At 34.4% G+C, this 23,858-nt stretch overlaps 1 protein-coding gene across 6 annotated transcripts in view; it reads left to right on the top strand.

Annotated features, from left to right (window-relative positions):
* LOC105201241 (Down syndrome cell adhesion molecule-like protein Dscam2) overlaps positions 1-23,858 on the top strand; it is a 158,079-nt gene that overhangs the window by 94,314 nt on the left and 39,907 nt on the right. The gene's annotated exons all lie outside the window — the stretch shown is intronic.

Consider the following 23,858-nt stretch of genomic DNA (forward strand, 5'->3'; position numbering starts at 1 on the left):
ATATAACCGATAATTTGAATTGATAATTTTCCTCTAATGTATTTTCTCTACATTATTTTTTATCTAACATAGACATGTACTATATGTGGGTATCATTTTAATCTTCAGCATGAGATCAACATCCCATGAGATGTAAATACCACGAAAAAAGTTATACAAAAGCTTTAGGTCGTAAAAAATTATATTACATGATAGTATAAATTATATTATAGATTTTATTAATTAAAATATCAAAATAATTTTATTAACCATTATGCCATTATATGACTTTTAATTTTCTGAAAATCTTTTTATTAAGCTGTCGACATATAATTATATATGCAATAAATTGGATAATTTCACATACATATTATTCTTATTAATATTTTATTTTCCTCAATTTATCTAGCTATCATTGCCTTATCCATTTTAAAGCAATGTATCACGAGATGTCATATCTATCAATCTTATTCTTATGCTGTCAACTTGATGTATGTATACAATTGAGTTCGTCTCGTGTATTTTATAAACCCATTACTTAAAATTACATTACTTGAAATAAAAGGTAATATGTCACTCACCAATACGATGTGTAGCAGTAAAATTGGAAACACCATGTTGCAAATTACTCCAAACTGTAAAATATAAAAATTATGTCCAAATTAGAATCGTGTCCAAAATAATAGGTATCTACAAAAATAATTGTTACGTTAAATAATTATAAACAATTATTTCTACAATTAATAAATAAAATAATAAATTTTATTGACCCACGTGATCGCTTCGCTACCACCTGATGTGTCCCACGCCTTCTCCTGCTCTCAAGTTTTTCTATTGGATCGCAAAACATTCACTCATGCCAACACAGCCAATTATTATCGAGCGCACAATAGTATTAATGAACAAAATACGATGTTTGTGCGACGCTTGCAACGGCACTCTCGATGTCAGTCACTGCATTTACTTCATTGTGACAGAAGAGAATAAGAGAAAGGTATCGATTGCACAAAGCTACGATACGCGTTGAATTGCTTGAATTACTGCTTTTTAAATCGCTTGTCTCGTTGCTTCGAAGTTTACGTAAGACGTTTTATCATAGAAATTAATTAAACGCGCAAATGAATTATTGCCAACTACTCACAGGAAAAAATTACGTTACTTCCTGACACTCAAGATCTCGTTTCGAAAGGAATAATATGATAACATGCAAAGCGAATATAATGTGTCAGCTTGAGTCTCGTTGTGCGAATATAAACAAAATGAGAACATCCGCAATTAAGAATTAAACCGATAAAAGTATTTCAAATTTAACTGAAAATGAGTTTATTTGGTCATAGTTGGATCTTCGCGCTGATATTTCTTATGTGATTTTATATACCTTTAAAAGTTGATCAAATTGCATGCAATTCTAGGTTAAACAAGAATAGTAGTAATATTACGATATTAAATTAAAAATCAAATTCTTGTTCAAGAATAGACTTAGAACTTAGAACGGTTTTACACAAGATCGAAAAGTTCTTTGGTACGCACTTTGATGAACTTGAAAAGGTAAGAAAATCACACGAGAAATATTAGCACGAAAATCAAACTATAACCGAATAAGGATCATCTTTAATTAGTTGTATTTTCACATATCAGTCTATCTTCTCCTATTATTTATTTCAAATTTAAGCCTTCAGAACTGATGATGGATCTATTGAATCTACCGTTAATTATAAATCTGAAAATACTTTTATTAAAATAAAATCACAAGAACTCGGCCATCTGTCATCATCGATTTTAATGAAATTTTATTAGTACAATAGTATTCATTCATAAACATACTATAATAAATCTGTAAGATCTAATATTAAAACATTAAAAAAATAGCGATAAAAATTATCATAAAACCTAATTATTTTTTATGAATAAACATACTATTTATGAAAAAATTGCACGTGTTCTTTAAGTACTTTATCCCGTAGAATCAATTGATGTAATCAATTTTTATCTACAATAAATTTTTATTGAATTGTTTATGACAATTTGTTGCAAAATTAATTTTTGTAAAGAGTGTTTTTTTTATGTTAAAAATATTTTTTTATGATGAACTCCTGTTTCTGTTATTTTTTGCTAACATTGCTGGTCTTTATAGCCAGGGATCTTAATGGGTTAATATTATTAATTGTAAGAAAAGTTTCATCATAAGTTTCTCGAAATTGCCCGAATATTGAGTCCTACAACTTTATGCTAATATAAGTGACTGCATACACCTACACAATTTCATTGAAATCGACGAGTTAATATTTATTCTTTTTTATACGAATTATATCATTTTGGTTTCATAAAATTAATTCCCTCTTAGTCAACATTAATTAAATATATCTAATAGATCTAGCGTCAGTATCTGTGTTACAGATTTAACATTAGCTGCGGAAGATTAAGCATCACTAAAAAAAAAATATTCATCAATTGTGACTACTATAAAACAAAAATTCATAATTCTTGTTTTATATCGATATTTATTTCAAATGTGCAGATAGAATATCAATCAATTGCGACATAATCGTTGTCTCGATGTACTTACCAATCCTTAATCGCATCAGCGTTTAATTATTCATTCATAAGAAGTGATCGCTTTATTTTCGCGTCGAAAATAAGCTACCATTCTCTACGAACATTTTCCGGTTAATAACTCGCATAATTATAATCAGCTTTCGTGCTTAAAGATTCATAAATGACAAGTATTAAGGCAATGGCTATTTATCGTCGTGAAATATTCAATATTTTACAAGACAAAATAACATTGAAAATATTTTGTTCGGTCAAATACCTAGCATTTTAATTTCTGTAAAAAATGTATTAATTAGTGTTGTCTAAAATAGCATTCTCGTTCGATTGAGAGAAAGAGTACTTTCAAATAAAAATATTGTTATTTAAATCCTAATTAAATTTATTTTACATAAATACAAATTTAAACAAAAAAAAATATATATGTAAACTTTATATCGATACAGTATATATATTATTAATATTTTAACTGTGTAAATTTTATAAATGTATTATTTATTGTATTTCTGTTGTTTAATGGGACATTGGGTTGACATTTAAAAACTCCATGTTTTTTACAATTACTAAAATTATTATTTTAAAAATTAAAAGATTTATTTTTATCAATTAATTGAAAAAAAACCAATAAATTAATTTCTTTTGATAATTTGACAACTTCTACATTTTTATTCAGATATAAAAAGTATATAATTTTAATAAATAAAAAAAAATTAATTAAAACTGTCGCTAAATATATTATTATAAGTATCATAATTTACTTAATTTTTTTTTCAATTCAAAGAGTATGATCAAGTTGACACTACAAACGCTTTGCAGCATTCTTTGACTAATCAATTAGCAAAAATCTTTGTTCTAATTGATCAACCCAATACATCTAATTGTAAGTATTTATAGCGTTAAATTGGCCACACCCAATCATATAATTGTATTGGCACAGAAAAAGTGGGAAAAAGATATTAACAAAGTAATTTCTACTAAAGAACTATTTTCAAACGTACCGAAACAATGATTTATCAAATATTTTGCGCGATTTATTCGCTTGAAGTACAAATTGAAACGGTAAAAACCAGAATTTATAAATTATTGTTTCACGATTTTAAAAGCGATAATTATCTTTTTAATAACGCTCGAGTTTCAATATATCCCGTATCGTGTTTCAAACTTTCAGTTTAACCTCGTTAGGGACGTCTTTTTTTTAAATGAGAGAGTGAAAAATAATTTAGAACAACGCGATTTCAAGTGACAAAAATATTCTGCTCTCGTATAACGGGATCTTTTTTTCTCGTGAAGAGATTTAGTAGTGAATATTTCCTCGCCATATTATTTTGTGATTGCAAAACTAATTTAAAACTAAATGCATACGTGTCAGTGTTCTGGAAAATAATTAAATGTAATTTGCCTATCATTTTGCGCGATTGATAACGCGGAATAATATATGAATCACCGGATCGAGTTATTCAAGTAACGGCAAACTGTTATACGTTATATCGATGAAATATTGATAATTAATTTAATATGGAAGGAACGGAATGTTTAACATTTATTTCGTTCAATATTTCATTTAAAGCTGGACGGCCTTTGTATTTGTGTTATGCGATGCCGCCGCGAGCTGTATCATATCATTCACGCAGCCAAGATTCAAGCGAGCAATTCAGGATAAGAACACGAGCCGCTTCATGTGTGATATTACCAGTGATATTAAGGTATAATTCTCTTAACGAATGTCTATTAATTAACTCCCGCAATTAAACGTGAATTAAAATCACAAGGATTCATCAAAACGCGATATTTCGCGCGATTTATTTGGCCCGAAATAATAGAGAATAATAATGTTTTAATCTTCTAATTGAAACAACATACGTTGAATTAGAAATAAATTGTACACACGATTGTACATAACAAACAATATGTACGCACACATGCATGCGTGTGTTCTTACATAAATTAATTACATAAATGTACATAAATATACATGTTGTAAGTAATAACAAGTAAATGATAGGTTACTCACTCCCCGCCGCCCCTATGATCGCTCGACACCATCCAAGTCGGCTCCTCTTCTCGGAATCTTACGTGGCTGCTTAAGCTGCTTCTCCATAGCACTCACACACACACACACACACACACACACACACACACACACGCGCGCGCGCGCGCGCGCGAAAACGCGGTTTCACGAGCGAGCGAGCGCGCACGCGCGCGCTAATTACCGGAACGCAACGAATGTAGGACTAATTACGCGGACCAATATTTTCCGATTAAACATGTCGCAATTCAGGACCGCCTCGCTCCCGTCGCATATCCGTGGCGTTTCGTTGGCCAGCGTCAACGACAACACTCCGGTCTACCACCCGCGGCACGCTAAGGTTAGGAATGCCGATCGAGGAATGCCGGTCGACCATTGCTCTTCGTGTGTGCGCTATTTAGCGTGAACGCGCGTCTCTAACCAAATGCGTGTTTTGTTCAAACGCGCCCGTGTAAACGGACCAGAGATTGAAAGATCTTTTTGCGCGCGTGGAACGCGCGGCAAAGCGTGCGTGGAAAGCAGGGGTCGACTGTACGACGCGACGCGACGCGACACAATGCGATGCGACGATTCGTCCGAAAATACAGAGAGGCAGAGGAGAGTGATACAGGATTCAGTATTCAGCACAATAATAGTACGATTTTCGATCGCGAAAATTCCGCGAAACGCATGTTTACTAACAAAAGATCGATCGCGGCTTGTTGCTGTTACTGAGACTCGCGACACGCTCCGCGCGTTTTTCAACGATCTGAAGTTGGCGGACAGTACGAGACTCGCGACACGCTCCGCGCGCTTTTCAATGATCCGAAGTTGGCGGACAAACTGTGAGCGCGGTAAAAGGTTCAAATCGTTCAATGCGACGTATCTTACGTACGTAAAAGCGCGTAATATTTATATACTTTAAATCAAGCTTGGTTAATAAGTTTGTCGTCAAAAGTTGGTAACAATATATTGTATGTAGTTACGGAGATCTTTGGTCACAACCGATTTACTTCGGTGAAACGCATTTTTCCTCCGTTTTTGCCAATCAAAGGTTGGCAGCAGTCGGTCGTAAAAATTACGAATTATTAATATTACGTAATATTTACGAACAGCAATTATTGGAATTATTTTGAATGTATCCTGCGACGCACGTGCCTCGAATTTTTCGTCGAGTCCAATGTAATTTGCTTATCGTTCTCTCAGGTCGGAAGCTCTGAGCAACGCACGAATCGTCGTACACGTAATTGAAGTTAATTTAAAATGCACGTCGCGTGCGATTAACGCTAGTAGTGCCGTGCAAAGTGCCGTGCGATTATCCTATTTTGGTGATTAGTACGCGGAATCGCAATTAACCGTGTTTTCGCGAACAATTATTGTGTGAGTACAACGGGAAAACCTGAGAGAAAGAGGAAAAGGAGGAGGTCTGTGAAGTATTAGACGACGACGGGGCAACTTCAGGGCGAATTATTATTATTTTTTGCCTTAGTGGTCAAACTAAAACGCCCGTCACAGAACGTAGGAAGGTTGAGGTTCAAATTCTCTCTAAAGTGATATTTTTCGCAATAAAATCCTTACAATATATTCTCTCTCTCTAAGCTGCTCATTATAATACCAATGCTACAGCAACAATATTATTAAATTGTTCGTCAACTAATTTGACATTACCGGCTTCAGCTTTATGACTGCCATATGTCTCAAAACTGACTAAACCGAATAAACGTGCAGCTCGCGTACACTGTACCGAAAAAAATTAGTAACAAATAAACAATTCATTGTTTCATATATAAGCACAAACATAAAATCTTGAAAAAATTTATAATCTTAAACAAATATAATTTGATGACATGGAAAACTGTTGTTCCTTCATGTAAGCAAATTATGTTTGTTTAAAATTATAAATTCTTTCAAGAAGAATTTATATTCTTGCTTATATATGAAATCAACAATGAATTGTTGATTTGATACTAATTCTTTTCTGTGTAGGAATTATATACACTGTTAAAAACAGACAGCAGAATTTAATGTAACGCAACGGAAACAAATTTCAAGCGGGTAGTACATTAAAAACATTCAATATTGTTAAAAGTGCACTAAATTTCACACTTTTCAATTATAGATACATTAAATTTAATGTACTTTAAATTAAATGTTTAACTTAAAAACACATTAAATTTAATGACATTTTTAATATAATAGTGTACTATAACTCAGGCAAAATTATTATTGGGTATCAAGACTCAATTTGACCGATTGTCTTCTTTCGCCCAGGTTTATTATTTTTTGCTTTTCAATCTGCTGAGTACACTCTCGATCGATCCTGAGGCAAACTGTGACAGGCGTGACCGCTTGTGTCTCGAGGCACAAAATTTTTAATATGAGGTTTATGTAACGGACGCGCGACTACACCTACATACAGGCGTCAAAGCTTGAGTTGCATTTTAGAACTAGCGTGATAAGCAATGCCGCGCTAAAACTCCGCTAAGACGGCGTGGAGCGAGACGACGGTGTCGATTTCACCGGCGAAGTTTATCGGTAAACCGAAGTTCACTGCTAATTTCTCGTCCCGCCACACCTCAAAGTGCGCTTTAATTGCGTTAGACGGGAAGTAAATTACATTAGATTGTCAGCCCTCGAGGATGTAAGATCCGATGCTGGCGGCTGATTGCAGCTTTCGTGTGCTTAGCTGCTGACGTTCAACTTCATTTTCCGTAAAGTGGATTGAGAAATAAGATCCGCGATTAATTAAGGATGTACGAGCCAACTCTTGTACAGATACATTTTCCAATGTCATTATATTCTAATGATCGAGACGGATAAATAACCAGAATAAAAATATAAAAATAATTATTACGCAAATAAAATTATATAGGGCAAGAATTATTTGACATTAAATCCGGCATAATTAGGCCATCCAATCCTTGATAAGTCAGTTTTAGATAATCAATTCAGATAACGGGAAAAAAAAAGAATCGAGGTCACAGATATTATTTGTATTGAGTAACACTTTTCGCAGAATATAACGCTGTTGAAAATGTTACGTATGTAATATGCACATACTTAAGTGTCTCAGAAATGACAATATTTCGTATTTCATTATTGATATAACATTATAACGTTGTTCACGTGCTATTTGTATTTTCAATAAAGCTGATAGTAATGCGCATACCAAAACCAGTAGCAACTTATAATCACGGTGCACTCATAAACGGCAAGTAAATAATGCATATGTAAAACCATTAATGCGTGCATCGAAAAACAGATACATTTCGATTTGAATTTCGCTCCGCGGACATGTTAAACGTTATAAATATATGATGTTTGCACGCAGTTAATATTCCATCTGTACACACGTTTTTCCTATCTTTCCCAAATCCCTGTGTGCTATTTCAAATAATCAATCATGTATTAACGGCATAATTGCGTTTGGAATAAGCCTACTCGTTAAAAGCACTGCCGATTTAACTGGCGGGTCAAAATGGGAATAAGCATGTGCGGATTTCGTGGAACAATATTAAAATTTAAAATCTCATATGTTTGTCTTGCGAAAGTAGAGCGAAGTAGCACTCTCCACTGGGGCAGCTCGCCGCGTATTTCAATTTCGCAGACAGCGAACGTATCAAATAAATCTCAAATTCTCGCGTTCGAGGGCCCTAGAGCAGAGTACACTTTTCTTGCTTATCGACGCATACGCGAGCGTGCGTCGACATGTTGGAAAACCGGGTCAAAAACAGTTTGACTAGCCCCCTCGAACATGTTATGACGCCACTCGAAAATATTTTGAAAACGATGCCTATATTTCCTCACTACGTCATAAGTAACTGTAGAACTAGCTACTTTGAAAGTTTTATGCATTTTTCTTGCGTTTACGTTTGTACGGAACAGACACGACGTAAGATAACATACAAAGAAAAGTCCCCAATTCGGATATTTAAAAAATTATGAAATTTCGACAACATGTTACACCTGATAGAAACTACATTTTTTGTTACCCAAATTCACTTTGAAGGGATAAAATCAATTAATAAAGATTTCATTTTTCGTTTTTATTTTATTATTCGAAAGGAGATAAAACATTTCATAGAAAAAATTTATCAATTGTTTAAAGAATTATTAAAAATATATAAAAATAAGAGAAAATGTGTACTCAATATTAGTGATACTGATTTCATAGCTTATTATTATAACACATTAATGTGTTTCATTTAACTTTATATTGCTACAAAATTATATAAAATAACAGACATATAAGCACACCCGTAAACATTATATAAACATACATTAAAGAGATATAAAAAATAATAAATATTCAAAAATATTTTTTAAAACATTTAATTTTTCTAAAATTGTTCCTGACTTTCTAATTAATAAATCTCATTTAAAAAAATTAATTTTTATTTTCAAAATTTTGTTCTGTTCTTTTTTGTGAATAACAAAATAAAATTAAAAAATGTTCCGGAGTTAACTTTGCCTCTGCAGGATGAATTCGGACAACAAAAAAATAGTTTATTGAAATCCATATCAGGATGCCCTCTATGTATTGCCAGTGTCATAATTTTTTGTAAAGACTACTGTTAAAAAAATGTTTAGAAAATTTAATTTTAAAAAATGTATCGTTATCGCATATCGACGATATCGATTGTGAGAATAAATAAAAACGACGAATAATGATTTCAGAATATCATTTTAAAAGAAAATTTGTGACATAAACATAATCCATCTAGAGAATTTGTTCTTTTTTTATATTTTTTTATAAATTCGAATTAAGATCGAGTGAACTAATCACATCGTATTTTTATCTCTTTTGTGTTTCACATTGCTAAATGCTTTTTTGCTAAATCTCGAAGGAGCATTCAAACACTTTGCAAAAAACAATAGACTTTGTCGATCTTTCTAATCATTGTGAAAATATTGCAATTGATATTTGAACATTACAATCATCATATTAACGTTAGGAATTTAAACTAATCACTCCATATTAATGAGAACTTTTCCGATGCAAAGAAAAGGGGGTAGTAGATAAATTTAGGGATGGACAATCGGAGGGAAGGGTTAAGAGAGGAGGGGGGGAGGAGGGAAGGATGATGGAGAGAGTCGCATGGGGCAGCGGCATAATCGGCTTACACTATAACAGTCTGACGAGCGCGTAAACGGACGAGCGGATTTGATCCCAAAAGCTCCAATACCTCGAAAGCTTCGATATAACCCCTTTCTCTTCTGCTCGCACGCCGCTCGCTCGACTTCGCGAACGAATGGAACGGAACACGGATGGGCGTTCGAAATTCATTTGAATCTCATGAACGAAAACTATTGGCAGCGAGCTGCGCAACGAGATGTTATAGGTAATTAATTGAACCGCCATTAATGCGGTATTATTACTTTCCAGTATAGGAGCGTCGGGCTGGCGATATTTTCGAAGATGGAAATCAGCTCGTCTGTTAAAACAGATTTTATCCTTCTTGCGGGAAAAATCTCTCTTTTCGCGACAGCATTCCTCCTGATTCAGCGCTATCAGTCAAAGCAAATTTTATGCAAAAGCAAATCACAATGCAACAGACGTTCCATTTTATCTCGCATCACATTTCGAAGCTAAACGATTTCATGAAAGAAACATTTTATGACAATAGACGTATATGCTTGCCATACAATTCAAGTTTATAAAAGTATAATAAAAAGGAAAATTATATTGAAGGTCGACTAATCGATTCTAAAGAAAACTTGACACAGTTTAAAAAATCTCGATGTATTTCACAAAAATCTCTTTTCTTTTGTTTAAAGATTTGTTGAAATTTTAGAAATACCTGAGATATTTTCCCGCCGGAATTGCATTTCTCTTGCAATCAGCGGACTTCAGAAGCAGATTTTAAAATAGAAGCGTTAGTTTTTCCTTGCGCACTCATTTACGTTGCAATCTCTCGTTGCCTCGCTGATGCCAGAGACATACGCTTTGACTTACAACTGTCAACGGGTGAAAGAATAACGCGACAAGATTTCTGGAGAAGCAAAAGGGAAGCAAAGTGTCCTCTCAACATGAAAGAACGGACAGAGAAGAGAGAGAGAGAGAGAGAGAGATACAGAAAAAGAGAGAAAGAGAAAGAGAGAGAAAGAAGACAACAAGTAAAGAGTAAAACTTTTTTTCTAATTTAATTAGCGAAATGTACGGATTACAAAAAACGCCTATTGCGACTTGGCGAGGTGAGTCCCCGATTCAAAGTCTTATTGTCGACTACGGGCTATTACCCTTTCTCGCTTTCCGTTAAGTCTTTCCTCCTAGTCTTACTGTCAATATAAGATTGCATTTCAACGTGGGATTAAAGGCTCTGACTGTGTCGCATCCAATGTTTTATACGAGTTAATATATTAACCACGTCAATCTTGCGAATGCGAAATGCAATATCGAATTACAGTGCGTTAATCCCCCCTCCCCCCTCCCAATTTGCAGTATCTTGTATAATCTTCTATAATCTTTTATATTTTTAAAAACGTATAAATATGATGTATATGTAAATGTGTAACATTTTTGTTATAAATAACAAATAAATTAAAAATAAATTTTGTAAATTTGTTTTACCAATAAATTTCATTTATAACATTGAATATAATTCTGCGATAATCTCCTCCTTTGTACATACCGAAAAAAAGTCTAATAATAATAATCAAACCTAAATGATAGTTATTAAGGCTTAATAAATATTCAGTTATTATACAACCAAATATTTAGTAATATTTAATAATTGTTTGATAACCGTTTAATAACCAATAAACTACTATTATATTTGGTTACTATTAAAATCACTAAATATTACTAAATATTTGGTTATATTAATCAAACATTTAATTAAAATTATTTCACCAAAGCTTGATTATCATTACTAAACTCTTTCTTTTGTCAGTGCACAAAATCACAGTTTTGTAAAATTTATTATATCATTCGATCGATATATATATATCTATATCTATATATATATATATATATATATATATATATCTATATCTATATATATATATATATATTATTGGCAAAAACGTCTCTAATCTACGTGAGAGTTCGCGTTTTCATCTGAAAGTTCCGGTTCTCATTCTCATTTACTTTGTTTTTGTTGCGTTTCTGCTAAAGCTTATCCAAAGAAGCTCAATGTTGAGAAATACGGCTATATAGAAAAGGACGAAAAAGGATTCTGAGTCACCAAACGCAATCGAGCGGGCGCAAATACGAGAGAACGTGGCCTGGAAACAAAGGAGCGAACTGCAATAAAAAACTTATTAAAGAGGTCTGGACTGGCGAAGTCCCGGTAAATATTTGACCGGTCTTTAAACCGCCAACCTCTAAAGTACTCTAAACCATTACGATGAAGCTACAGTCTTCTCCCGGCTATTCTCTTAGTATTTCCTCTTTTTTTTCTCTTGGCATCTCTCTCTCTCTCTCTCTCTCTCATTCCGCTGCTCCTTTATGTGCTCCTTTATGTGCTCGCATTACGTCAAGGCACAGTTGTATCTTATTTCCGCCTCCGCGTTTATCCTGGGTAATGTCAATTGTAAATATCATGCAAGGGTAATTATACCTGAGAAAACTTTAGCGCGAAGGCGGATGCGTGTACAGACGCTCAATGAAGATGATTACGCTCGCACCGTCGCGTTTGCAATTTAATAATAACGAGACACGTGCGCGCAAGTAAGAACAATTATTTTAAGTCGTTGTAAAAGTAAAAACGATAGATTTCTCCACTTTTTGCACAGCTTTTGCAGAAAACGCTTGTACTTCAGTTCGCCGGTGTGTCCGTCCGTCAGAAGTATAAAAAAAATGGCACAAAAGAACGGGACGGAAAATGGTCCCACGAGTGAAAACTTGAAAATGTAAAACACGCAAAAAGTAAACACACGCGAGTCTTCTACAACGAGTACGTTAGATCAAATTGCAGACCGAGTGATTTCAAAGTTCGTAATTTTCATGTAGCGTTCGCATACAAGACAACAGAGATGCGTTCGTTTCTCTATGTTTTCCCTTTTTCCTCTCAATACTATCGTTTTGCGATCTTATTGCGACCCCTGCACGACGACTCTTGAAACGCGCATACGATCCTATGGAACAAACGTTATTTCATCAATGACTTTGATCTGCATCGGCAGAAAGATATCGCTATTGTAAAGGGACGCATTGTTTAAAGCCGATATCGAAGCACTTATTGTTTCGAGTGGTATTGTCGTATAAACGCGGAACATTGTTCCTCGTCGTTTATCGAGACCAATAGGCAGAGGTCGAGGCTCGTTTGTCCTCCACTCTTGTGATTCTCTTTTCTGAAATACGTAAGATCTCACAAATATGCTTACCCTAAACGCGGGCTTATCGTGAGATTTCCAACAAACTTGGGGAACATATTCTTTGTGGAATTGAAAACAATTCCTAGTTCGATGGAAACTTTTAATTGGATGTCATCCCCTTCCTCCCCTTCTCTTTCTTTCTCTCTTTCTGTTTCTCGGCTTCTGACTATTCGACGTTGAGGGGATGCCAAAGTCGTAAATTTGATCGACTGAACAACGACTTGCATGCATACGATTTACAATATATACATACGGTTTACCAAATATCAGTACGTTACACACTACTATGTCAATATCGCGCGTATACATGTGAATAAATTTTCATATTAAATTATATAGGTGTCTGAATTTAATTCTAAAAATTGTTTCTTCGTGTAATCTATATGCTTGAAGATTCTAATTTTGCAAGTACAGATTGTAGAAATTTTATATCAAACAAATCAATATTACAAATTAATTAACAATTATTGTCTAAGAAACGACAAAAAATATCTGAATTAAAAAACTTTCGTTCTCTGCATAAAGCCCATACTGCAGACATGTATTAACGCATCTACTTTAATTCCTCTTAAATGTATTTTAATTAAACAAGAGTTCTCTCAAATCCGTCAGTCATTAAGGTCGAGGATGCCTTACATTACCTTTAGTTTCGACGTTCGCAGCCTGCCCGCTGCTTGCTAGTCGATTAAAACTTGTTCCATTTTGGTTCACCTTGGTGTACACTTGCCATTTTGCAATGTTCAAAAACCGGTAATGCTCGATCGCGATAGCCAAGTCCGACGGTGGTCCAAGTGGACGTCGCTGTGCAAACTCGCGTTTTCTCATGAAGTACTACTTGACCAAGTCGGGTGCTCCGAGTTTCGCGAGTAAACTCCGAGCGGTTGTACGCTGATAGTGATACAGAAAGTTCTTTGTCGGTCTCTCTGTCTCTCTCTCTCTCTCGCTCCCTCCCTCTGCGTAACACGGCCGATATATCGTCAGTGGCGGAAGGGTTCGCCGTGGGTATCAACCGTGCGAGAGAGGGCGGACGACAAGAGCGGCGTAACTCCAGCGACCCAGACCTGCGGACGGTCTCGAGTGTCTTGTCAATATGTATAGTGTCATCGATGTCTCTCTATTGGACGCGAATCCCCGCGCGATGCATCTCTACGTAATACGCACGGGTGCATGCGACCGGGGGGTCTCCAATCTACAGTTTGCTGCATCCGATTCACGAGATGTCTCTCTCTACGCGATTCGCATGAGTCTTAATAAAAAGAGGCAATGGCGCTTCGCCAATGAAATTAATTACGTTAATGGATTTGACAGGCCATCTAAATCTTATATTTAACAACTTTAATTTTCGATTTCTTGGATCAATTTCTCATGCTGATCTTAAGTGAGCAAAGGAGAAAGAATAAATAAATAATATAATATATATATATATATATATATATATATATATATATCTATTATTATTGTTTAAAAATATAACTTATTGTATACCAACGTCCTTTCAATTATGATTTAATTTAATTACAGGGATCTTATACGATAAATAATACTGGTCAGCAATATTGAACCAGTAATAGTGATAGTATAAACCAATATTTTAAACAACCTAAGGTTATTTCCGCGATTGTATCATTCATAATTGTAAATTCATGTTAACAAAAATGTTAACGCGTCCTCATCACACAGTTAGTATTAAGATCCATATAACGATACTAATGTTAGAAAATCAAGAAATTGGGATCAGTCAATATTTTACATCAATTCATCAATATTAATCACACACAATCAATAATATTGTCAGTATTTGTTAGTACTGACAGTATGACTGACCGTGTCCCTATTTTAATACTTTAGACAGAACGTTATACTAAAGAGAAATCACTAATATTGACATAGACTTCCTGAAACATTTTGTTTCTTAGAATCTAAATTTTACTTTTTTTTAATATTAATAAAAACATGATCTGCTTAGATAATTATAAAAATAAAAATACATAATTCATATATATCCGTGGCCCTTTTCTACATAAAATTAGTTAACAAATTTTTTGAAAAAGAATAAAACTTGCACAATTTTCCTTTGCAAATTACATAATTTAAACAATAATAAGTATATTATTGACATAATTCAATAAAAAATGACTTTTTTGAACACCAAAATGAAATTAGTTACTCCTATAGTTTTTAATTTTAGTTTAGCTAGTTTTTTAAAGGTTGGAATACAAACATGAATTTTATAATGTAACTACAATATGCGAGGTGCTGAAAAAGTTTTATTACAATCAGAATTAGATATGTTATTAAGACATTCAACTTTGAAAAAAAATTTTTTGTGTCGGCCACGGTTATTAAAATAATCCTAGTTAAATATGAAGTATTTTATGTAAAATCCCTATGATTTGTGTATGAAAAAGCCTTATATGTAATTTTGTAACAAAATTCAAACATGATTTAATTTTGAATATGTTATGTTATAATTTCACCATTTTAAATTTTAGTATTAAATTCGTATTCCGTAGCATGAATGATATTTATACATACATTTTTTCAAAAATTCTGACATGTTTGATATCCGCCGCGTCGGATTTAACATCCGTTATATCGAATTTATTTGAAATCAATTTTGATAACAAAATCGTTATTAAACAATTTAAAGAAACCTTTAAAATTAAAGAATTCTTTAAAATTAAAGAAATATAGTTAAAAACTATATTAATAAATCATCAATAATCTAATTCATAGCTTTGAAGTAACAGATCCTTTATTTAATCATAAATATCAATATCTTCTTATTTACGTGAAATAGCCCTTTTTGCAACTTTAAGACTATTGAATAATAATAGTCTGCTCTAATTAACCAAATTATTCAATTAATTGTTACTCACTCAGTCGTCAGTGTCGTCACTGTTGCAGCTGCTGTTGTATTTATTTTCCTGTTGATTCTGAAAATATAATAAAAATAAATTATTCATAAATATAAAGAATTTTCAGTAAAAATCATTTACAGAATAATACATAAATATTATATATAAATTTTACCAAACGTAGATATAAACTCACCCCCTCGAATTACTCCACGATAATCTTTTCACTGAACCGCGCATTAGTAAGGCCAATCGATACCTTATTCGACATTCTTGTCATTGGAAAAAGGTTATTACATTAATCGTACGTAAGTTTTTTAAGCATGGTTATAGGATAGAAGATTCTAGAAACTTTAGAATTTCTCTACTCTATAATCAATCAGTATGCTTAAAAAATTTGTCGTACGACAAATGTAATACCCATGTAACACATTACACATAAACGCAAATAACACGCGAGAAGTGGCGAGAATTCAACTTGTCGCGATGCAGTAGGTGCTAACGGAACTTGCAAATGCGATTGTTTCTACGTATCATGCTAAACGATTCGTGTGTTACCACAATCGTCCGTGGTAAATATAACTTTCGACAGTGCATACATGCGCTTGAAAAACGCGAAAAGTACGGCACGCCTGACCAAACAACACAAATATAAGCAGGACAAAGAGAAACGAGCGGCTGGGGCGTCACATCAGTCGAGACAGTGACGAAGGTCGTCTGAATGCACACACGTAGACATGATGCGTAAAAACAACACACACTCATTGCCAATCAAAAATCTTGTATCTAACATGATCGCACGATGACTAGAGGCATTTCATTTGGCATATTCCAGTGCACAAATGAAGTAACCGAGCGAACATGCGCGCGCGAAATCTTGACGAAACCACGCGACAATCACACGATGCCTGCGCTTCACAAACGAATGCAATCACTTCTACGTATGACACTGTATCGGAGTGACCATCCGTTATTACATCGGCACTACCGTATTTGTACACAATCGAAACTTGAAACATACAAGAATCACGAAACCGATACGTCTTACATCCGACCACCAGCAGAACACAAGTAAAGATGATGGCGGTAGTGGCGGAACAGTAGCTTGGCGATCGTTGCCGAGCGGCGGCGGAGATGGTCGAGCGGCCGGTCGTCGCGGCACCTATTTTACGAGAGTGGGGAGACGGACCAGACGGCGTGGCGTCTATCTTACGGGACCTTGCGCGGTCAACAACCCGAGTAGGGAAGGCGGGGGGGGCATTAACCCCCCGACGGCGTGCACGTGCGCTTTGGGTAATGCGGAGCTCTCTCGCTGCGAACACCGTTCTCGGTGCGAGACTACCGCGTCTCTTGATCAACGACATTTAGGGAAACCTACTTGCATCGCATTGCATTACTCTCGTAACTCATTTGGGTTGGGTAATTAAAAAATTAAAAGTTAAATAATAAAATTAGTAACTTTTAACTTAACTTAGTTAATTTTAAGTAATTTAATTTTTAACTTGAACTAGTTATTTTTTAAACATGTGAACTTCAATTTATTAACTTTTTACCTAAGCTAAAAATTTATTTATATAAAAAAATTATAAAAGAAAAAATTTTAAAGAAAAAACAAAGAAAAGAAAGTTTAAAATAAAGAATAAAAAAAAGGAAATAGGAGAGAGCGAATATATACAAAAAAAATAATATAAATTATTAATAACCGCTGAATCAGGTGTAATATTTTGAAATTTAATATAGAAATATAAATTTATTTATAATTTTTTTTTCTTTTCTGTCTTTGAATAAAAATAATATGTAATAGACGGATAGATATTATAAAACGTTGGATATGAAAAGAGAAACAAAATAATAGCAACAAAAGGAAAAAGAAGAAAGGAGTTTTAAAATACGGAAAAAGATAAAAATGAAGAAATAAATTTAAAAAAAGAGGGGGAAGAGAGTTCAAAATAAAAGATAGAAGAGACAAAGAATAGTACGAGCATGAGCAGCAGGTTGCTAAAAAAATTTGAAAGAATTTTTTTAATAATCATTGAAAAACTTGATTATTGCAAAATTCAAAACAATATCAAAATTGCTACAGCATCTGAAAGAAAACATTTTTTAGTTCGTATTGGCGATCTTCTATATTGTACAACATATATTTTATCTTGCGTTTATATTTATACTATAATCAAATCATAAAATATCACATAAAGTGCAACTTTTTCATTTAATTCTGCTAATATAAATAAATCCTGCCTAACTGTAACGCTTAGCAAGTTTGAGAACCTCTAATATTAAAGAGACGAGACGACGCGACTATGTACGTAGGCGCATTAAATGAGAATTACCCGCTTGCGCCGTACCCTCGAATACAGACGATATATACAGATCACATTACGGACACTCGGGACTGTCTTAGATTGCGTACCAATGCTGCTGAATAATTCTCGTCCTTCATCATACGTGGCCAAGTCCAATCGCGGTCTTGCCGGAGCACGAGGTGCAAGTGAAGGAAACGCCGTTCCCTCTCGGAGTTACACATCGGAGGTAATAAAACGCGGTAGTAATTACTTGGCCAGACAATCATTAATCTTCATCGTTGTATCGACCGCGTCGGTAAGTTGCCTCTCCTGCGACGTTCCATCGTTGTTAATGAAACGGCGTGATACATCCAGACCGCGATTTCCCGAGACGGAAGTCTATACGGATTTTTTTATAAATCAATTTTTTGCTTTACCGTGGGAAAAGAAAACAAGAACAGTTAGTTGCAAAGAAACATTCGTAATCTCTTCGACAGCTCTATTTCGCAATTTTTAAAAAGAATTCGTGTCTTAATGATCTCAAGAAGTCGTCAGTGAGATGTACACGAGGTCTTGCATTCCATGTATATGGAACTTCTGTTAAATTGGATTTTACACGTTAACACGCCAATAAAGAGGCCGCGAAACAGGAGCAGGTTCGCCAAACCGAAATCCTCATAATATACTGTAAAAGCTTCCACAGCTTTTTCTCTCCCTGGTGGCAGATATCCACCTATTTAAGAACCGTCAGTAGGCTCAACGTCTCGCGACGTATTCACGAAGGAAATAAATACAGAGTGAAAAAGGCTCGAGCTCTTTTCACGGAAGGATATAATTGCCAGAAAAATAAACGATCGTAAAGTCTGTTTGCCCACATCTTTCTCCGCTACTTTCCCGCGCCCAGCGAGGCAGAACTCTTCGTACCCAGTTCTTCTGATTCCCCGCCGTCCCACCCAGAGCTACCCTCTTGCGCCAGCTACATTCCCCCATTCGGTCTATCTTTCTCCGCTTTTATCTCCTCTTTGGCTACCTCCTGTGCATGCCCCACCTACACACAACCCCCATCGTCATCGTCATCCCCTCGATCTCTCGTCGCTGTTCGTTTCTCGCGTTTCTTTCTCGTTTCTTTCCCCACCGTCAACTTCTAGCCTTTCCCACCGTCGCGTCGTGACTCCGTGGAAAAGCTCACTCAAGTCGTGGGTCAACGAATTCGCAATTACGATCTTTCACGTCGACGTGACTACCTACTCTCACGTCGACTTTGGAATCCTGGCTTCGTACCGTTCTCGTCGCGTACGTACGGCCGCATCTGCCGCTGCATCCTCGTCTTGCACTACGATGCAGTTTTTTCTTAGATTTTCTTAGTAAATTTAAAGCCGATAAGTAATGCGTTCAAATAGCAATATTCGCGTAATATATACCGAGATGTAGAAGATAAACAAAATAACACAAATACTTAGAAATACGCTACTTTTATATTAATAAAAGATTAATCTACCACAACCAGAAAAAAATTGTGTTTAAATTGCTGAAATTGTTTCTTTAAATTGATTTTTTTCAGTTGAAGTAAAAATGCCTTTAAGAAAAAAAAAAATTTATTTAATTTCAAGAAATAATGTTAGCCTTTTTTAAAGTAAATAAATTATTTGTTTAATTTAAACAAATAATATTTTAATTCAAAGAAAGTACTGACAAACATGTAAGAAATAATTTAGTTGTTCTAGCTTTGAAAATATATTTTTTTCATTTAAAAAAGATTTGCGTTGTACAACTTTCTTTATTTCTTTAATTCTAATAAAAAAAACAATGAAAAAATTTCTTCAAATAAAAAAACTTTCCTTTAATCGCATACCAAAGCGCAAATTTCTTTGATTCAAACAAATATTTTTAACTCGAATTTTTCTCTGCAAGCATTTATTATACTATAGATTTAGCCTTGTTTGGAATAAGATCATGCAATGCTTGTATCGTCGCATGAAATATATCATCTTTTAGCTATTTTTCACTTAAAGTAAGCGATATTGAAGAAATTTTGCTTCTTCAATATCGCTTACATTACTATTTTCTAAAATTGTTTTTCAAAAAATTCAATACTTTTCAATACTCAGGCAATGGTAACTGCCTGATTTAAATCTCATCTTGTTATTGTAATAAATTGTAAAAAACAGACAAAAAAAAACAGATTTTTTTCCAATATTTTTTAAAAGGTATCCTGCTAGAAGAATGATATAACATTGCATTGATGACTGTTTAAGATTATTATAAGACCTTATTCTAAAAAAAAGAGAAAATCTGTATTGAAAAAAACTGATAAGCCAATATTCTTATTAATAAAATAAGTAGTCTGCTTCCCAGGTGTTCGCATTATTTTGTCTATCCGCTGTACGTAAACAAGAGCGGTCGATGACGTGAACTGCAAGTGAATCGGATAATTTTACATTTCCCTCCTGAATCTTCAAAATAAAAGTACATTTTGTCATTTTTGCTTTAAAGCGCTGACATAATTGATATGCATAGAATTATGATTCGCGAATTGTAATACATTTCTACGTTCGGCTGAAATAAATTATGTATCACATGATTATGCACCAATAGATTCGTCAGATTGATTAGCATCAATAAAAAGGTAAAATTAATATATTTAAGGTATTATTCACTTTTCAAATTATATGCTGAAATGCGTTTCTCTCCCTCCTTTTCAAGAAGATAATTCAAAAACATGTATGAAGGTATTTTTATCAGACGAATGCGTCGGATGCTTAAGTGTAGCTTGTTTTCGGGATAAGTCATGCTTCACATGTTCATCACGTAGACTTTTCATTCGTGCAATCTTTATTCGTGGTCTGACATTTCGAACCGTAGCCGTAGAGAAAAATCCCGGCCGAATTGCAAATTGAGTTCACGTTTCAGCGACCGATGAGCAGGAAAACGTCCTCGCGAATGTAAACGCTCAAGCGCATCCATATCCACGACGAGATATCGGAATTCGAAGGAGGAAAAAAGCGATAGAGTTGCGCGCCATTACATCATATATTTACGCTTCTTTGATACACTCTGAGACACAGCGGCGGCAATGCAATGTAAAAACAATGCGACATATCTTTCAAAAGCTTTGTCAGCCAACTCCGTCTCTTATTTTTGCACATCTTTTATTATCTGCGTCGCGCGTGATGCAAGAGCATCCATTCGTTCATAAATGTCGAATATTCGTCTCACAAAAATATTAAATGTCTCTCCCTCAAAAAACAATACATAAGTATAGTACGAAAAAAACATACGCAAAAATGATGAAATTAGTCAAGATAAGCATTTATAAACTGTTGCAAATAAAATATTGCGTTATACCACATTGTGCTGCAAGTAAATATTATCTCGTTACTTTGTAATAACCATTATTAATTGACCATGTACCTATCTCAAGAAGCGTAATTATCACTATAATTGTTAATAACTTGATGAAATGGTCCAAACCATGGAATCGAAATGTTTATATTGTTAATTTTATTGAATAATAAAATTATACAAGGAAAACTTGCTGAATGCGTATCGGTCTCTCAAAGCGTACCTCTTCAATATTTTATATTTGTATTTCATGTAAGCAATATTTAGTGACAAAAATGAAAAATGAATAAGAAATAATATAAACAAACATTTAATAAGTTTTATTCATCTCTACATTCCGCGTGGGCGTCCTACCAATTCGGCTATTTCTATGCTTTTAATTTTCTCCGTGAGATGCGACAATTTTCTCAGTGAGACTCGGCACCAATGATTCCATAATGATTCCATCCGGGAAAAGTAGTATTAAATGCAACAGCCCCGCATATATATGCACAAGGATTCTTGCATTATTCGAAAAGAATGAACGCGCGAATAAGTGTGCGCGAGCACGCGCGCATACAGACGCGCGTGCGGAAACGACGATGTGAAGTACTGTTCGGCTTTTGCTCTTTGAAAGGCAAGCAAACACGTGGCTACGTGCCCGCCGTCCTTCTTGACAACGTGCGAGAATTTATGCATTTGCCGGTGTAGTCCGGTAAAGAGGACGAGCGGAGAAAAATTTCTAACATTGCCCTCCCCTTTAAAATTCCATAATATTGGATAAAGCAATCCGCACTATCTTATAAAATTTGATGATTTATTTCGGAAAGAGGAAAATATAAACTGGTGAAGAAAAACTTACAATAAATTAGCATTTGATAACACAAACTAATAAATTTAAGAATATTGTAGAAAATTAATTTTGCAGTTGTACACTTAAAATGGCAGCTACATAATTTAGTTGACACTAATTTTAGAAATTATTCATTGGTAGAGCAGAATCTATTTTGTCAGTGAAATAGAAAAAATTTGCTGAGTGTGTTTGTCTTTACAATTAGATTAATTTACTGTTAAATAACATATTCTTAGGGCGAATACTTTTGCTATCAGAGTAAAAATCAATACTCATGCAAATGAGCTCACACATACGGACTTAAACCTGTGATTCAATAAATTGACAACTTTGTTCTTACAATAAAATAATTTGTAGTTTTATCTAGCAAATATCAAATAGCACTGTTAACTAATTTCTTTTCTGTTCAAATAATTAATAGCTTGTGCTACAGCAATATAAAATCTGCTATGTTGGCAAATTATCTTTCTCTCCCTCTCTCTCTCTCTCTCTTTTTTTTTTAGTGTAGAGTTTACTGGAGTATAATAATTTTTAAAATAATTTGGTACGCTGAAATTGAATATAACTTGAGAAATTTTTACAATGAAAGAAAATAGAACAAACTACAAAAAAAAAACAATTAATAGGTATTTGCTGCAAAGTAACTTATTATTTTTTCTCCTATCTAAAACTAGAATTTTTCAGCAAAGTTTTTTTTCGTTTCTGTATTGTTTTTTTTTACTGCTCTACGAAAGTTTGAAATTAAAAAATTGTCATCGTTCGTAGTATAAAAATATTGGATATCAAGAAAAACGTTGCAAACTTTTATTAAATAAAAATCTTGCAACAGTTAGCGATACAAAAGGCTACAATTTTTTTTAGATACCGTATACAAAATACGACTTAACTTGCAAGAAATTTCATCAAATGGAAATAGTCTATTTCCGTTAAACGTGGATCTACTGCTTTGCAGAAACTTAATTTCAACCTCTTTCTCTCAGTTGCATAGATACATCAGAATCTGAACCACGTCAAATCGTATTTTAAACCGCGTTGCCCCTTGGGTCGCGCCGGTCTAAATAATTCATTCCATGAATTATTTCAGTTCCTATTCCCGACTCGCAACGAAAATCGATCTCTTTGATCGCCGTACCCGTCGCGGCACTTTGTCCCGTGTTACGTATCCTTCGATCATCCCGTAATCCTGCACGTTGCGTATTTCAACTGCCCAACCTCCGCAATTCTTCCGCGTCCTTTCCGCAGACGCGCTTTACACGGGAACAAAGGGAATACTTGTCTTGTTCAACTAGTGCGTCACGACAGCGAACATCGTATTCACGGCGATTGAAGCGTTTTGTTTTTCAAATAAACGATGGCCCGCCGGCGGGCGTTTATTTTACTTGGATAGCGAGGAAAACCTGCATTATATGTAAACGTAGCTTTCAACGTTCGAGAACGGATTATAGAAGCTCGCGTACGCTGCTTCTTAATCCGGGGATTTCGACTGAAATATTTGGTAGATGCTATCGGGCAGTGACGCGACCGTTCGCTCCAGCGTGCATTTAATCCCGGAACGAGCATGGTCCCGAATCGATTCGAAATCTAGGTCGAATTCGGCTTAGTGGAATTGATTTCTCCGGTTTCTCGGTTGCGAACAATGTATACGTCGTGGGGTTTAGACCGGCTTCGCGAATCAGGTCGTTCCGCCC

Source organism: Solenopsis invicta, chromosome 1, assembly GCF_016802725.1.
Source record: "Solenopsis invicta isolate M01_SB chromosome 1, UNIL_Sinv_3.0, whole genome shotgun sequence".
Classification (NCBI taxonomy): Eukaryota; Metazoa; Arthropoda; class Insecta; order Hymenoptera; family Formicidae; genus Solenopsis; species Solenopsis invicta.